The sequence below is a fragment of the Miniopterus natalensis genome, chromosome 4 (genome assembly GCF_054644295.1).
Source record: "Miniopterus natalensis isolate mMinNat1 chromosome 4, mMinNat1.hap1, whole genome shotgun sequence".
Classification (NCBI taxonomy): Eukaryota; Metazoa; Chordata; class Mammalia; order Chiroptera; family Miniopteridae; genus Miniopterus; species Miniopterus natalensis.
The window spans coordinates 77,612,948-77,629,137 of record NC_142084.1 but is presented as its reverse complement, the minus strand read 5'-3'; the positions used below and the strand labels follow the sequence as shown (position 1 = coordinate 77,629,137).

Below are 16,190 nucleotides of genomic sequence, written 5' to 3'. Positions count from 1 at the left end.
TGGGTTGTGCCTAGAGGGATGCAGTACTCCGGTACTGCCACAGGAGGGCGCAATGGAATCCCATTGTTGTCCTTGGACTGTAGAAACGGAAGAGAATATAACCATGATGATGAAGATGATGGAGCACTTGCTTTGCGTCCTATTTATTTATTTATTTATTTATTTATTTATTTATTTATTTACTTTGGTTAATCCTCACCCGAGTCTATTTTTTTCCATTGGTTTTTTTTAGAGGGAGTAGAAGGGAGGGATGGGGAGAGGGAGAGAGAGAGAGAGAGAAGCATCAGTGTGAGACATATCAATTGGTTGCTGCCTGCAAGTGCCCAGACAGGGGCCAGGGAATGAACCTGCAACCCTTCAGTGTGCTGGCCAACGCTCTAACCACTGAGCCACACCTGCCAGGGCCTGAGTCCTGTTTTAAATTTACATCAGCCCTATGAAGTAGGCACCATACCCATTTCTCAGATGAGCAAACAGAGGCACTTGCTCAAGGTTGCTCAGCTAGGAGGGGCAGAATCAGAAAAGAACAACCTAGATTAAAGTCACAGGTTATCTGACTACCAGGGGAAATGCAGGTGGCCTTGGAGGCTGAAGACCCCCCCAGGATGGGAGGGAATCCTCTAGGGGCTCTGGAGTGGGGGCTTTGCCAGAAGCTGGAGCCCCCATCTCTAGCCCACCTGTTGGATGCTTTTCCCAGCGGTGGAACTGGTGCCTCTTTAAACGTTGAGATGAATCACACCTGCCTAAGGTCAAGTGAAACTGACAAAAAGCCTCACTTCTCCCGGTTTGGGCGTCAGGAAAGGCTTCCTAGAGGAAGTCACATTTAAATAAGCCATTGAAGGATGAATAGGAGTTGGGCAGTTGAAGAGGTGAGGAAGGAAATTTCATGCCGAGGGCACAGCATAGGCAGAGTGCAGGAGGTGGGAAAGTGAAGGGCATTTGGTCAGTTTCTTTTTTGGATTCCTCCTGTGTCTTGAGTGAATATTTACTCAAACTCTGCCCCACCAGCAAGTCAGAGAAAGACAGATATTGTGTGATCTCACTTATATGTGGAATCTAAGTAGATTGGTGGTTGCCAGGGGCTAGGGGAGGGGGCAATAAGAGAGATATTGGTCAAAGGGTACAAACTTACAGTTATGAGATGAGTAAATTCTGGGGACCTAATGTACAACAGAGCGATTATAGTTAATAATACTGTATTGTGTACTTGAAAGTTGCTAAGAGACTATATCTTAAATGTTCTCACCACAAAAAAGAACTGATGCCTGACCTGCGTGGCTCAGTGGTTGAGTGTCAACCTATGAACCAGGAAGTCATGGTTTGATTCCCGGTCAGGGCACGTACCCGGGTTTCAGGCTTGATCCCCAGTAGGGAGCGTGCAGGAGGCAGCTCATCAATGACTTTCTCTCATCATTGATGTTTCTCTCTCTCTCTCCCTGTCCCTTCCTATCTCTGAAATCAATAATAATAATAAAAAGGTAATTATGTGAGACGATGAAGGTGTTAGCTGATGCTACAGTGGTGATCATTGTGCAATACAGTGTAGACATATGTGATAGGCAGTTAGACAGACATGAGCAGAGCAAGGACATGGGACAGGTACAGAAGGTCACCAGGATGGAAAACCCTGGATGCCTAGCAAAGGACAATTGTAGGGTGGGACCTCGCCCCCACGGTGGCCTTTCCTCCCCTAGCATATCACTGGTCATGTGGTCTGGACTCCCTAACCTTTCCTCCTTAGAGATAGTCTCTAGGCCTCAGTTGTATTTCAGCTCCAGGCCCAGAAAAGCAACAAAACCAGCCACAGCTGACCTCAGGACCAGCTGCTTGTATAATGACCCCCCCCCCACCCCGATGCCAAAGCCAACCAATAAATCAGTAGAGACCGCAACTCTGAAAGGACACACCTGGAAAGCTGCTGAATATTGTAATAAGATCTTTCCCTGGAACCTCCCCTAAGATCTCCAAGCTCAAAATCATTAGGATGGAGGACCCAGTGCACTGTCCCTCCTGGGAGCACGCCGGGACTTCCCCCTTTGCCCCCCACCCTCCCAGGTATGTTAGCATTAGCCTTAGCATTAGCTTCCTCACTCCCAAGCTCCGAGGGCCCTTCTTTTGCCTCTATAACTTGTTTCCTGGTCTGACCCCACCAGACTAACACCCAGTGCCTTTCCCGCCGCCTAAACATACATATATCAAATCAGTACGTTGTAGGCCTTAAACTTACACAATGTTAGATGCCGATCATATCCCAGTAAAGCTGGGGCAAGAGAAAACACAACAAAAAAACAAACTCCACCTTGCAAATGCAGCACAACCCTTCCACCTGCCTCCTCAGTTTCCAGTGAGCCCTGAATTCCCCTCCTACCTGCAGCTCCCATCCCTGCATTCTGGCACCCACAGGTCCCCCCCTCACCCTATCCAGCTCTGGGACCTGCTGTTGGGACTGTCACTCTTGATCTCAGAGTGATGATCTGAGGGCTGGCCTCAGTTTCCCCTCCACTGCTGGGGCAGACATGGCTCAACTGGACCCCTGGGCCACCCCCAGTGTACACGGCCAGCGATTATTCTAGAGCTCAGCAAGCTGTGACCTTGATATAAACTTCAAACTCGGCTGCCTTTCTTGTTCTGCCTCACATGGACCCTCTGTGCTGCACCCAGCACACCCAGGTGAGTGGCGGTCCTTGGACTTCTGCTTGTGTCCTGCCCCGTGGGCATCACAGAGGTGTCCGGGCATTTGGGAGAGTGCGAATAAAATCCCCCCTCGTGCCTGAATGAGAAGCCCCAGTGTGGTGTGACTTCCTTAAAGCTTGTCTGTGTGTGTGTGGAGGGGGTGAGTGAGGGGGGCTCCGGGGCTGGGGGCCTGGCTTCAGCAAGGCCAACCTTGCTTCTTGGGTTCTGATTCTTCATCCTTAACAAGCTGTCTGTCAGCTTTGGGGACCAGAGGCCCCCAGGTGGCCTGTTTGCCTGCACAGCCATCTTACCACCCCCAGGAAAGTCAGGCCCAGATAGAGCGTTCGTCCAGATGCGTTCCCTTTCCCAGGGTGGTGCTGGCCTCTCTGAGGGGGCCAGAGTGATAAGTGGGAGCCAAGGTGCTGCTGGGGAAGACCAGGAGGGATGAGGGGGCTTGGGATGGGGGTCCAGTTTGAGAAGGAAGCAGATGTGGGGAACACCACGAGGGGTGCAGTTTCCACTCTAGGGGATCAGCTAAGGGGCAGTGTCCAGGGCAAACCAAGACCCCAATGGACAACCAGTCCCTGGCCTTCTGCTGGGCCCCATCAGGGCTGTGTCCTTGGCCCCAGGGAGCAGAGACACCTCTAGAGAAACAAATGTGTGCTCTGGTCCTTAGACTTTGCATACAGGGATGCTTCAATGGGACTGTGAACTTGGAAAACAAAATGCGGCTGGTTGCCAGGAGGGGCCCTGGGTGTGGGGGCTCCAAAGGTTCAAGGGGGACCTGGAGAGGTGGAGGGGAACCTCTTGACTCTTGCTTAACTGCTGTGTGTCCCTGGAAAGTTGCTTGGCCTCTCTGAGCCTCATTTTTTGCATCTGTGAAATGCAAATGCCAATATTGACACTCAGTGTGTGCTCGGCTCACCTGTTGGACGAGAGGCTGGGAATGGTGTCTTAGGCAATCACGGTAGGAAGGCCGACAGCTCCAGACCAGCTTCATTATTTCCCTCTCATCCAGGACATTGAGCACACAGTTGGTACTTAATAAAACCTGGCTCAGCCATTAAGGACCAAGATTCCTGGGATGGAGTGTCCTTAGGTGCTACCTGTGAAGGCTCTTCTGCAAGTCTTGAGGCCTAAGAGGCTGGAAGGGGGTGAGGGAGGGACAGGGAGGGGATGGGATTTGGGATTTTACCCCGGGAGGGTGGGGTGGCCTAGAGGGCTGTGGGCAGAGGAGGGAAAGAGCAGGCCAGGCCCTGGGTTCTGTGTCTCATAGAATCCGCATAGTCGCTCAGTGGTTGATGCCTTGGGTGGCAGTGTTTCCCAGATCACAGCACCGCTAAGGGGTGATCCATGATTTGAATTCACACCCTTCTGCCTTCCTGGTGTCAAGAATATGCATGAAAAGCTAACTCCTGTTATTGTCTTTATAAAGTAACCACATTGAATTTTGTGGGCTCACAATGCATCTATTATAACTCTACCGATGAGCGCAGTGGCCTCCGCTAGGGCCAGGGCGGCGGAGCAGGAAACAGGGCTCTGGGGGGATTTGAGGGCTTAGCAGAGGGCAGGGGTTTGGTCCGAGAGCCAAGAGTTGGACTGAGGACCAAGATGGTGGCTGTGGGTGCTGAGTCCCCTTCCAGTGCCTGATCTCTCTGAGGGTGGCATGCAGGGCCCCTGGGCCTGGCTTGTGTCCCCCTTGTCCCCTCCTTCCAGGTCCAACCAAACTGAGGTATTCCCTCTGCAGCTTGACTGCCCCGGCGCCCTCTGGACTCTTTCAGTGGACATTTAACTGTGGCCTTGGATACTCGTAGTATGTTCCCTGGAATCGTGGCCGAGTGTGGGGGTCAAGCAAAGTTGAATGGTGATGGTCCGTGCAGGTCTTCTCAGAGCCTTTCATATGCTCTTGTGCCTTGTGCAGCTTTCCAGAACTTATCTGCCCCCTTGATGTTTTTTCCTTCGAAGCATTTGTGGGGCACTAGGGGTTTCTGGAACAGATAAAGGAAACACTGCCTTAACCCAAAGGGGAAACTTGAGTGGTGGAATTTCAGGCACAGACATCTGGCTAAGCATCAAAGCTCTCCTCCGGCCTCCTCTTCCCAGGACCTGGGCACTGAGAACAAGGCGGGTGTCCCACTGCTCTCTCTGGGGTGGCCCAGTGGGGTTGCAAACTCTGTGCAGCCAAATTAGGAGCTCAGGACGAGGCTGGATGGGGTCAGCCCAGGCAGAGCTGGGGCTGGGGTTGTGGGGATGAGGGGCTAAGGAGGGATGGGAGGCACAGTTCCTGAACCCATAGCATCCCTTGATCTCTGAGGGTTTTCCAGGGGGGAGGGCTGTGTCTTCTGGGAAGGATGTGGAGTCCCCTGGGACAAAGCCCAGCGATTAGCTCAGGAGAGAAACATCTAATCCACGCCAGGGCCCAGTCCAGGGTCACAGTGGGAGGCCACAGATTGGCCCTGCTCTTTCGAAAGTAAACACGAAGTGCTGGCCTGGCTTCCCCTCGTCCAGTTGCCAGGGCCTTACCCAGCCCCCTTCTGTGGAGGCTCCAGACTGTCAGCCCCCACGCCCCTTCATACCCATCTCCTTCTGTTCACCCGTCTGGCCTCTCCCAGCATCTCTGACTGTGGGGACCCTGGGGACTTGGTCACTCCAGGCCTTGTCCTTATGTGTCCTGATGGACACAGTCTAGAAAGGCACAGGGAAGTGGGGCAGATGTGGGCCGGCTGCCCTGCAGGGTGGTTGTTATGATTACTGTTGTCATTGTTACTGTCAGTGAGACAGGGAAGCTGGGACAGAGCTGAGGACGCAGAAGAAATGCATGTCTCTGGGACACCTTGAACTTGGGCCTTTCACAGGGCTTGGAGGGTCAGCCCCCGCCACTCTCGGCCTCACCCACCTCTGGCTGCTGGAGCTGCACCTGCGGCCACCACGGTGTGGAGCTCCTTGAACTACACTGAAGGGGCTCCCGCTCAGCTTCCTGATCCAAGACCAGCTTAGCTATTCCCACCTTTTCTCTTGTCCTGGGACAGGCCCCGGGACCTCACTGCTTGGCCCTGACTCTCTGCTGGGGGTGGAGTGAGCGGGGTGGGGGGTGGGGAATAGGGGGGTGCGGGAGTGGGGTAGGGGGTGTGGTGGGGCGAGTGGGGTGCAGTGGGGTGGGAATAAGGGGTGGGGGATAGGAGGGTAAGAGGTGGGGTGAGAGGGGTGGGGTGGGTGGGGCGAAGGAGGTGAGGGATAGGAGTGCAGGGGGTGGGGTGTGTGGGTGTGGAGCAGCTCTGTGAATCCGCAAGGCAGGTCTGGTGGATTTGGGAAGACGGTGGAGGCGGTGAACCAGTGGAGGACCCAGCACGGATAAAAGTCTGGAGCTGTATCAGAAGGACGGCGACAGCCCAGGCCGGCGCAGCAGAGGGCTGAGGAGTTTAGATTCAGTGAGGCAGGCAAGAGGGAGCCATGGCAGGTTCTTGTTTTTTTCTAATTGTGGTAAATTGCATTAACATAAAGTTTACCATTTAAACAATTTTTAGTGGAATAACACAGTACTTGCCCTTTTTTTGTCTGGCTTATTTCACTTTACATGTTTTCAAGGTTTATCCATGTTGTAGCATGTATCAGAACTTCATTCTTTTCAAGGCTGAATAATCCACTGTCTGGATGGACCGTATTGTGTTTAATCATTCCTCTGTCGATGGACACGGGTTGCTTGCACATTTAAGCCCTTGTGAATCACGCTGCTATAAACAGGGTGTACAAATATCTGTTCCAGTCCCCACTTTCAACTCCTTTGAGTATAAACCTAGAAGTGGAATTGCTGGGTTATATGGTGACTCTCAGCTTAATTTTTTGAAGACCTGCCAAACTGTTTTCTGCAGTGACTACTTCATTTTCCATTCCCACCAACATTGCACAAGAGTACCAGTTTCTTCATATTCTCACCAACACTCATTATTTTGTTTTTATTTTTTAAATAGCTATCCTAGTAGATGTGAAGTAGTGTCTCATTGTGGTTTTGACTTGCATTTCCCTAACAACTAATAATGTTACTCATCTTTTAATGAGCTTATTGGCCATTTTATATGCCTTCTTTGGTGAAATGTCTATTCAGTTTTGGATTGGGTTGTTTTTTTGTTGTTGATTTGTAGGAGTTGTTCATGGAATGTTCTGGATATCAGTCGCTTGTCAGATGCGTGATTTAAGAATATTTTTTCCCATTTTGTAGGTTGTCTTTTTGCTTTCTTTTTTTAAATTTAAAAACATTTATTGATTTTGAGAGAGAGGAAAAAAGGGGGAGAGAGAAAAACATCAATCAGTTGCTCCCCTCACCAGGGATGGAACAGGCAGCCTGGCTATGTGCCCTGACCGGGAAGGGAACCCACCTCCTTCTGGTGTATGGGACGACTCTCCAACCAACGGAGCCACATTGGCCAGGACTTTTTGCTTTCTTACTAAATGTCTTTTGATGCACAAAAGTTCTTAATTTGAATGAAGTCCAATTTATCTATTTTGTCTTTTGTTGCCTGTGCTTTTGAGATCATATGCATGGAATTGTTGCCAAATTCCATGTCATGAAGATTTCCCCTAATGTTTTCTTCTAAAAACTTTATAATTTTAGCTCTTAAGATTAGGTCTTTAATACTATGGCAGGTTCCTGTGCAAGGAAGGATCAGGGAAGACTTGCCAAGCAGTATCTTGAGACCCCAGAGCACAACTCCTGTGGGAAACAGACGGGGGGTTTAGCCAGCCACAGGCACATTGTGAGTCAGATCTGGATTCCAGGCCCTGTTAATAGGAATAGCTTGTGGAGATCCAAGGAGGTGATGTCAGCACAAATTGGCCTCTAGAGAGAGACCTGGGTGTGTGGGTGGAGATGTTGGCAGCCCATGTAGCCACTGACAGGATGAGAGTTGAGTTGGGGAAGGAGAGAGTTGAGTTGGGGAAAGAGACAGAGCAGGAGTCATCAGAGACAGAGGAGGCAAGCTGGGGATGTGGCATAAGGACCTTAGAGAGAGAGCTGTGAGTCTCAAGCAGGGGAGAGGGATCATCAGTGTCCCCTGCTTATGGGACTTAGTGACAAGGAGAACAAAGGGAATGAATGGGGTAAGGAGGGTCCTAGTCATCTGCCTGGCACTCAGCCTGTCAGTGGAGTAGGGTCTCAGCAAACACAGACTTTGAGACTGGATGAGAGGATGGGAGAGGCTAGGCAGCCCTTTTTTTCCTGTTCAGCTATGATTTTTACTGCATAGTGTGCCTTTTCCTCTTGGCTCTTTTTTCCCCTTTCATTTAAAAAAATTAAGGTATAATTTACATACAGTAAAGTTCATCCATTTTAGTGCACAATTCTATGATATTTGACAAATACAGCCGTAGAGCCACCATTTAAATCAACATACAGAATAGTTTCCCTTCCCCAGCCCCTGGCAACCACTATCTGCTCTCTGGCACTATGTGTTGTCTCTCCCATGGAATTAGACACTATGCAGCCTTTTGAGTGTGGCTTCTTTCACTCTGCAGAATGCACTGGAGATTCAGCCATGACGTTGCTGTGCATCAGTATTTCATTCCTTTTTATTGTTGAGGAGTGTTGTGCGGTATGACTGTACCACCTTTCACCCACTCATCTCTTGAGGCACATTGCAGTTCTTCTCAATTTTTGGCAGTTTTGAATAGAGCTGCTATAAGCTTGCACAGGCTTTTGTATGAAGGTAAGTTTTCATTTCTCTTGAATCAATACTTAGAAGTCCTGACTCTCTCTCTCTTCTTCATTTTTTAAACAGCTTTGGGATATAGTTCACACACCATGCAATTCATCCATTTAAAGTGTACAATTTATAGCCCAGCCGGCATGGCTCAGTGGTTGAGCTTCGGCCTAGGATCCAGGTGATCGGGGTTCAATTCCCGGTCAGGGCACATGCCGGGGTTGCGGGCTCGATCCCCAGCTGGGGGTGTGCAGGAGGCAGACGATCAATGACTCTCTCATCATTGATGAGTCTCTCTCTCTCTCTCCCTCTCGCTTCCTCTCTCTGAAATCAATAAAGATACATTAAAGAAAAAAGTGTACAATTTACGGAGTTGTTCAACCATCACCATTATCTAATTTTAGAACATTTTCATCTGCCTGAAAAGAAACCCTGTGCCCATTAGCAATCACTCCCTATTCCCCCACCCCCTACACCTTTGCTTTCTGTCTCTATAGTTCTGCCTATTCTGGGTATTTCCCATAAATGGAATCATATATTATGTGGTCTTTTGTGACTGGCTTCTTTCACTTAGCATCATGTTTTTGATATTCATTCACATACTGTAGTGTGAATCAGTATTTTATTTCTTTTTGTGGTTGAATAATATTCCATTGTATGGATGGACCACATTTTGTTTACCTGTCCATCTATTGATGGGCACTGGATTATTTCCACCTTTGGCTATTGTGAATTGTGTTGCTGTGAACATTCCTGTACAGGTATTTGTTTTAATACATGTTTTCAATTCTTTTTGGTATATATCAATGAATGGAATTTCCAATTCATATGGAATATGGAAACTCTATGTTTAACATTTTGAAGAACTGCCAAACTGTTTTCATGGCGACTATGCCATTCTACATTCCCATCAGCAGTGTGCGAGGGTTCTGATTTCCCCACATCCTCTCCAACACTTATAATTATCTGACTTTTTGATCCAGCCATCCTAGTGTATGTGAAATGATGTCTCATTGTGGTTTTGATTTTTATTTTCCTGATGGTAGTGATGCTGAGCACCTTTTCACATTGGCTGTTTGCATATTTTCTTTGGAGAAATGTCTGTTCAGATCCTTTGCCCATTTTTTAATTGGTATGTCTGGTTAGAATGAAGATTCTGGCTTCCTTTTTAGCCACCCTGGCTCTGATCTCACCTAATTCCCACTCCTGTAGCTTCCCCTGTGCCCCAGGTCCATCCCTAAATGCTCCCCATCACCCAGGAGACTAGCAGTCCATCTCAATCTGCAGATCCTCACACTCCCCTAACACTTGCAGAAGTAAGAAGGACCCTTCCCCAACACAGGTTGGCTGGTCCCGCTTTAATAGAAAAATGACTGGTAGCTGCCGTGGGGAGAAAAATTCTCTCAACATTATAAAACCTTTCAAATATACAGAAAAATGGAAAGAATTGTACCCTGGCCTGCCCACACTTACATTCTACAATTAACATGTTGCTATATTCACTCTATCACCTAACTATCCAACCCTGCCTCCTTCCCTCTCTCCCTCCCTCCATCAGTCCATGTTATTTTTTTTTTGGAGGCATCATCAGAACCCATCACCTCTAAACACTTAAGCGTGCACATAACCTAGAGTTTAGTATTTTATGTTTCTTGCTTATTGGGGAGGGGCCAAACTTACATACAAGAAATGGACATGTCTTATGTATACATTACCTGAATTTTGAGACATGCAGACACCGGTGTAACAACCTAGATCAAGATATATAGAATATTACCATTACCCCAGGAAGTAGAGGGTAGTTTTAAGTTATCTGCCTTACTAGATGTATATTTAGATATACAGGTACCTTTAATCACCCGCCCTCAAACAGGATCATATAAATGTCCTATTTTATTACTCTACGAATAGATGTGGACTTGTTTCCATTCCAACCCTCAATCACACATCTCATTCCCACCCCCTGTTGATAGACTTTCAGGTTAGCTTATGCTTTCTAGACACAAGTTGTTCATGGTGGGGGCCAGGCAGGGCAAGGAAGGGATTTTCAGGATGATGGGGAGAATTTCTAAAGCTGAGGGGAAACAGTCCATGGAGAGGAAGGAGGGAAGGCTGTGGAGCAAGTCCCTCTGATGGGCAAAGCTTGTTCCAGTCTCAGGGCTTTTGCACTTGCAGGGGCCCTTGCCTGGTGTGCTCTCCCCTGGCTTTTTGAATGGCCATCTGCACCACCCTTCAGATCTGAGCTCAAATGCCATCTCAGAGAAGCTGACCATCCCAGCTAAAGACGCGTTTCTTTCTCTCCCCATTCTCTGCTTATTTCCTTTGCAGCACTTACCTCAATCTGTTATGAATAGTTTTGGCTCTTTGTTCATCACACTCCCTTCTTCCTCCTGGAGTGTTAGCTTCAAGAGGGAGGGGACAATGCTTGTACCCCCAACACCGGGGCTAAAATACAGTAAGAACTCAACATGTGCCTGTGCAAGGAATGCACAGTGCTAGGTGCCGAGGCGCGGTGACCAGAGCGGGGGCCCGTGCGCTCCGTGCAAGATGCCTGGAAGGCCAGGGGTGGGTTGGGCGTCCCGGATCGGAGCCCAGCAGGCTGGTGCCCTACTCCAAATCCTATTGGCTTTCCTGTTCCTCTTACCCCGCAGGGGTCCTTGAGGCCCAGGGAGGCGGCAGGGACGCGGGCCCGCACCCGTCTTGCTCACCAGCTCACGTGCGCGGTGGGCCAGGTCCGCGCGCCCTTCCCGCTGCGCCAGGGCTGTGCTGGGGCGGGAGGTGCTCTCACGCGGGCGACACCCGCGCGTCCCCGCTTCCCCATCGAGCGCAGCGCACCCTCCGACCTCTGCTCGCACCACAGGCTGGGTGCCTGCTGCTGTGCAAACAAACGGTGGGTGCGATGCGCGCTCCACGGGTGGAAGCTGCGGGAGAACGCGGGAGAACGCGGGAGCTTGGCTGGGGCGGGGCTTGCGAGAGTCCGGAAGCGGCTGAGGGGCAGAAGGAACTCGCGGGGGCCGAAGGTTCCAGGATGGGGGGACTTGGGGGTCTTCGCCAGCCCGTGCCCGGCGGTGGTGCGTGACCACCTGCTTTGCATTTGGAAGCTGGAGATGAGGGGGCGGGGCCAGAGCGCGGGCCTGGGCGGGGCGGGGCGGGGCCGCGGGACGTAGGGGGTGTGGCGTGTCCCCACGGGGCGGGGCTCTGGATAGGGGCGGGGACTGGGGCGGCCTAGGGGCGTGGTCTCCAGGGCGGGGCGCGGTCTTGGCCCTGACTGTGCACCCAGCCTGGAGCAGTTGGGGGCAGGAGCGGGCCAGGAAGGCGGGCTGTGGGGAGAGCCTGAGTGGATCCGGGGCTCCAAGGGGGGGATGTAAGGGAAAGGGGGGAGGGTGGTGGGGGAAATCTGTTCTCCTGCAGCCTGTGCTGTGCCAAGGTGCCTGGCTGCCAGCATCCGACCTGGAAGCTGGAGGAGCGCGGGGCCAGGCTGGGGTGCGGGCCTGGGTCATGGATTCAGTGGGGACTGTCCTCAACAGCCTGCTCCACGCTCCCCAGGTTCGCCAGCTATGGGGTGCTGCGGAGATGCCACCCATTGAGAGGGCCCAGGAGGGGCAAGAGGGTTTGTGTGGCTGCACCCTTGGCCACACCAGCAACTCTCCCCAGCTTTCCCTTCCCAGTGTGAGGCACTGGACCTGGTCGTCACCAGCCTGGACCCCCGTGGGTGGCCAATAGTTGTAGTGGCCTACTAGCGGATGTCCCGGTGCCACAACAGCCTGAGCTGCCCCAGAAAGCTGAATGTAAATTACCACAGGATGCAGACCAAGGGCTAGTTCCTGCCTGGGGTGCTGGGCCTGGCCCTTGAGGAGGTGAGGGCTTGGGACCAGGAGCCTAGGTGCTAAGGATGGGCCTGAGTGTGGGGGGTGCCTGTGGGTCAGTCCTCATGGATGCTCCTGGCTGCAAAGGATTATGTGTGTTTATGAGTATGTTAGTGTGTTAGCTGATGTGTGCCTTTGTGACTGTGCAAAAGGGTGTGTTAGGAGAAAGGAGCACAGTGGTTAGGAAGCCTGCAAGGTTGGACTGCCTGGGTTTGAATCTGGCTTCTGCCACTTAAGGACTGTGGAGCTTGGCTTTTGGCCCGACTTCTTCCTGTCTTTTCTTTTATTACAAATTCATTCATTCTGCAAACATTTACTGAGCACCTACTGTGTACTAGTCACTGTCCCAAACACTGTGGGTCACAGCAGTGAATCAACCAGACACAAATCCCTGCTCTGATGGGCTAGGCTGACAGTAAAGATAAGGAAATAAAATATATTCAGTAGTATGTCAGATGGTGGTAAGTTTTATGTATGTGCATGTGGTGAAGGGGTTATCATTTTAGATTGAGAAACCTCCCTCAGAAGGTGATATTTGGATAAAGAATGGAAGAAGGTGAGGGGTGAGCTGTGCTGTGCTTCAGGGGGAAGAGCCTCTCTGGTAGAGGGAAGAGCATGTGCAAAGGTCCTGGGGCAAGGATTTACTTGGCATGTTCATGGAACAGTGAGGAGGCCTGAGGCCTGAGTGGCTGGAGCAGAGTGAGGAAGGAGGAGAGAGGGAGGACGTGAGGGCAGGGAGGGGGTGGGGGGACAGGAGTGCTCGGCCTTGTGGGCCTGGGGGGTTGGGCTTGACCCTGGGAGGGTGTTGGAGCAACTCCTTCTGGCTGCTGTGTGGATGATAATGGTATTTATTCCAAGGAATTGTTATAAGAATTAGATGAATGACTATGTGTAAAATCACAATGTAGTGACTGGCTCATACTAAACATGGCATTAAATATTAGGTTATGATTAAATATGATGGCCATGTATATCTTGGGGTATGTCTGAGCCACAGCTGAGTTGGGTGGCTTGTTAGTGAGTTTGTTGTTGTGAAAAAAATCTCTCTAAAGCTATTTAAAAAAATCCTCCTGGGTGTTTGAAAGCTCTGCTGAGGTTACTGCTTTCTTGCTGGGACAGGCCCTTTTGTGTAACAGATGTTATCCAGATGTCAGCTGGGGTCACTCAGGCCTCAGAGTTTTGGCGCCTGCCTCTCTCCCACAACCACAGGAAGCCCAGTGCCCTCCCCGAGAAGCCTGCGTTCCCAGAGCCTGTGTTCTCATGTTGTTTCTTGGCCTGAGTTCCTGCCCACTGAACTCTCACTCTCACCTACCTTCCTGGGGTCAACCCTTCATTTCCTCCAGACTACTACATGTGATCTTGGCACACTACCCGATTGCCCACAAGTTCCCCACAAGATGTGGGTGCTCTCCCTAACATCCTGCCATTCTGATGGTTTTAACATGGGTTGAGCTTCTGTAAGATGTTGCTTGACAAACATTACAGCACTCAAAAGCGGTTTGCACACTTCTCACACAACCTGGCAAAGTTTATGAGCTGCATAGAGTTAACTGGGCTGTCATGTGAGGAGGACTGTCACTCAGGATGCTCAAGGCCAATGGCTGTGAACAGCTTGTCAGTGCCTTTGATGTGGAGGCAGGTAGGAGGAGCAGAGTTGGCTGCTGGATGTCAAGGCTGGAGGAGATGGGAGTTAGCACAGAACTGATAGTGAGGCTGGCAGTGAGCAGAAGGACAGCAACCTATTCCGGGGAAACATCGAGACCAGATACAGCTGCAAAGAGCCAGACTCCTGGAAAATTAGGCAAGGGCTGCTTCAGACAGAATCTGCTATCGATTCTCTTGGCAGTTCCTGTAATAACTACTAACTGCTTTCTCAGGGTGTGAATAGTCAGGGCTTAGAGATTGAAGCTGTAGCAACAGGACCTTGTGTGGGGCAGGGGTGAGAGGAACTTCCCTGGGCAAGTTAGGACATGGGGGACAGCCCAGGACTGCGTAGTTCCAGGACAAGAGTACGAGGTATGTTAGAAAGATGCCTTCTACTCAAGCCTAGAATTAAGACCAATGTCATCAATATCATGCTTAGCCTTGACCACAGGTCAGACTGAATTGTACCCAAGACTGTTCTCTGTAAGGCACACTTGGTTTTCCACACAATGGTAAGTGTATCATTTGGTGTCAACTTGACTAGAAACTTGACCCTTGGCACGGACCTTTGAGAGCATATTGCCCAGCATTTATTTATTTATTTCTTTCTTTCTTTCTTTCTTTCTTTCTTTCTTTCTTTCTTTCTTTCTTTCTTTCTTTCTTTCTTTCTTTCTTTCTTTCTTTCTTTCTTCTTTCTTTCTTTCATAATTGATTTTTTTTTTAGAGACAGAGGAAGGGAGAGGGATAGAGAGATAGAAACATCAGTGAGAGAGAAATCTCATTGATGGGCCGTCTCCTGCACCGCTCCGGGGGATCAAGCCCACAACCTGTGCATGTGCCCTGACCAGGAATCGAACAGGTGACCTCTTGGTTCATAGGTTGACACTCAACCACCAAGGCACACAGCCAGGCTGTCTGGCATTTCTTAACCCTTCATGGATCATAAACTCACTGGAGGTTCTAACTCAATCTAAAGACCGCCTCTGACCCACTGCCTGTTCCTACCTCCCCCAAATATATTTACCCAAAATATTTTTTTAGTTCATTTCTCTCACTTTACATGAGAGGAAACAGAGTCACAAGAGCATACGCTTTGCTCAGGGTTACACAAAAAATCAGTGACAGAGCTGGGTGTCAGCCCAACATTGCAATGAACTGTAGAATCCGAACTGGATTCAGGTTCTTACAGAAAGATGTAATCTCCCCATGCCTCAGTTTCCTCATTTGTAACATCAAGATAATAATAAGAGTTGATTTCTTAGCCTGTACTCTAACTTAAGGGGAAGTCTGAACCAGACAAAGAATTCCTGCCACCTAGCAGTTCTGTGGTGAATCAAGCAGAATTCATGGCACTGAAACAGTGTCCACACCAATGTTTTTGTGTGTTATTGCCAGTCTGGCTCTAACCACTGAGCAAAATTGGCTAAGGCCATATTTACTATTTTTAAGTGTAAATCTCAGGGCATTCAGTAAATTCACCTTGTTGTGCAACCATCCCCACTGTCCCTCTTCAGAGCTCTCTCATCAGTCTGGGGGATTCTGAGAGTACATTTGCTGCAGCTGGGGCCACGGAAACACAGGAAGGGCTTAGGTTAGAAGGAGCGACAGGAGAGCCCAGGTGGGGCCGCTCTGGCTGTTTAGAAACCTCATAGGAAAGACGTTGGCCACGCTGGGCTGCATGAACTCGCTGAGAGGTAAGTCACAGTAAAAGAAGTGAGCCAGGCCCTGGTGTAGCTGTGATGAGAGTATTGGCCCACGCACCAGAGGGTCGTGGGTTCTATTCCTGGTCAAGGGCACATACCTGGGTTGCAGGTTCAATGCCCGGCCCTGGTGGGTGCGCGTGCGGGAAGCAACCAATGAATGTATCTCTGTCACATCAATGTTTCTCTCTCCCTCCCTCCCTCCCTCCCTCCCTCCCTCCCTCCCTCCCTCCCTCCCTCCCTCCCTCCCTCCCTCCCTCCTTCCCTCCCTCCCTCCCTCCCTCCTTCTCTCCCTCCCTCTCTAGAAAAAAATCAATGAAAAAATATTCTCAGGTGAGGATTAATAACAACAACAAAAAAGTCAGAGAAAAAGGGGACCTTGGAGACAGGTTCACAGAGTGAGCCCGGGATGAGCTGCTGCTGCCCACTGTTCCCCTGGTTGCAAGTCTCCTGAGGAGTCTTGGAGTTTAGGAGAAAGAGCTGAGATACACACATAGGGAGAAAGGCATGGACATACTCTAGAGGGAGCGAGCATGCTGGGTCTTTTGTCTTGAGATTTTTTCTTTAGCTGAGGGAATCCTAGAAGAGGCCTCAGGGGAGGGTCTTAACAGAAT

At 50.2% G+C, this 16,190-nt stretch overlaps 1 long non-coding RNA gene across 1 annotated transcript; it reads right to left on the bottom strand.

The window, feature by feature from the left end:
* Positions 1-6,223: 6,223 nt before the first annotated feature.
* LOC107529873 (uncharacterized) lies at positions 6,224-10,862 on the bottom strand. Its single transcript, XR_001602489.2, has 3 exons — positions 10,702-10,862; positions 10,082-10,117; positions 6,224-6,404 (listed from the first exon to the last, which is right to left on the bottom strand). It is a non-coding gene; the product is annotated as an uncharacterized LOC107529873 (long non-coding RNA).
* Positions 10,863-16,190: the final 5,328 nt, after the last annotated feature.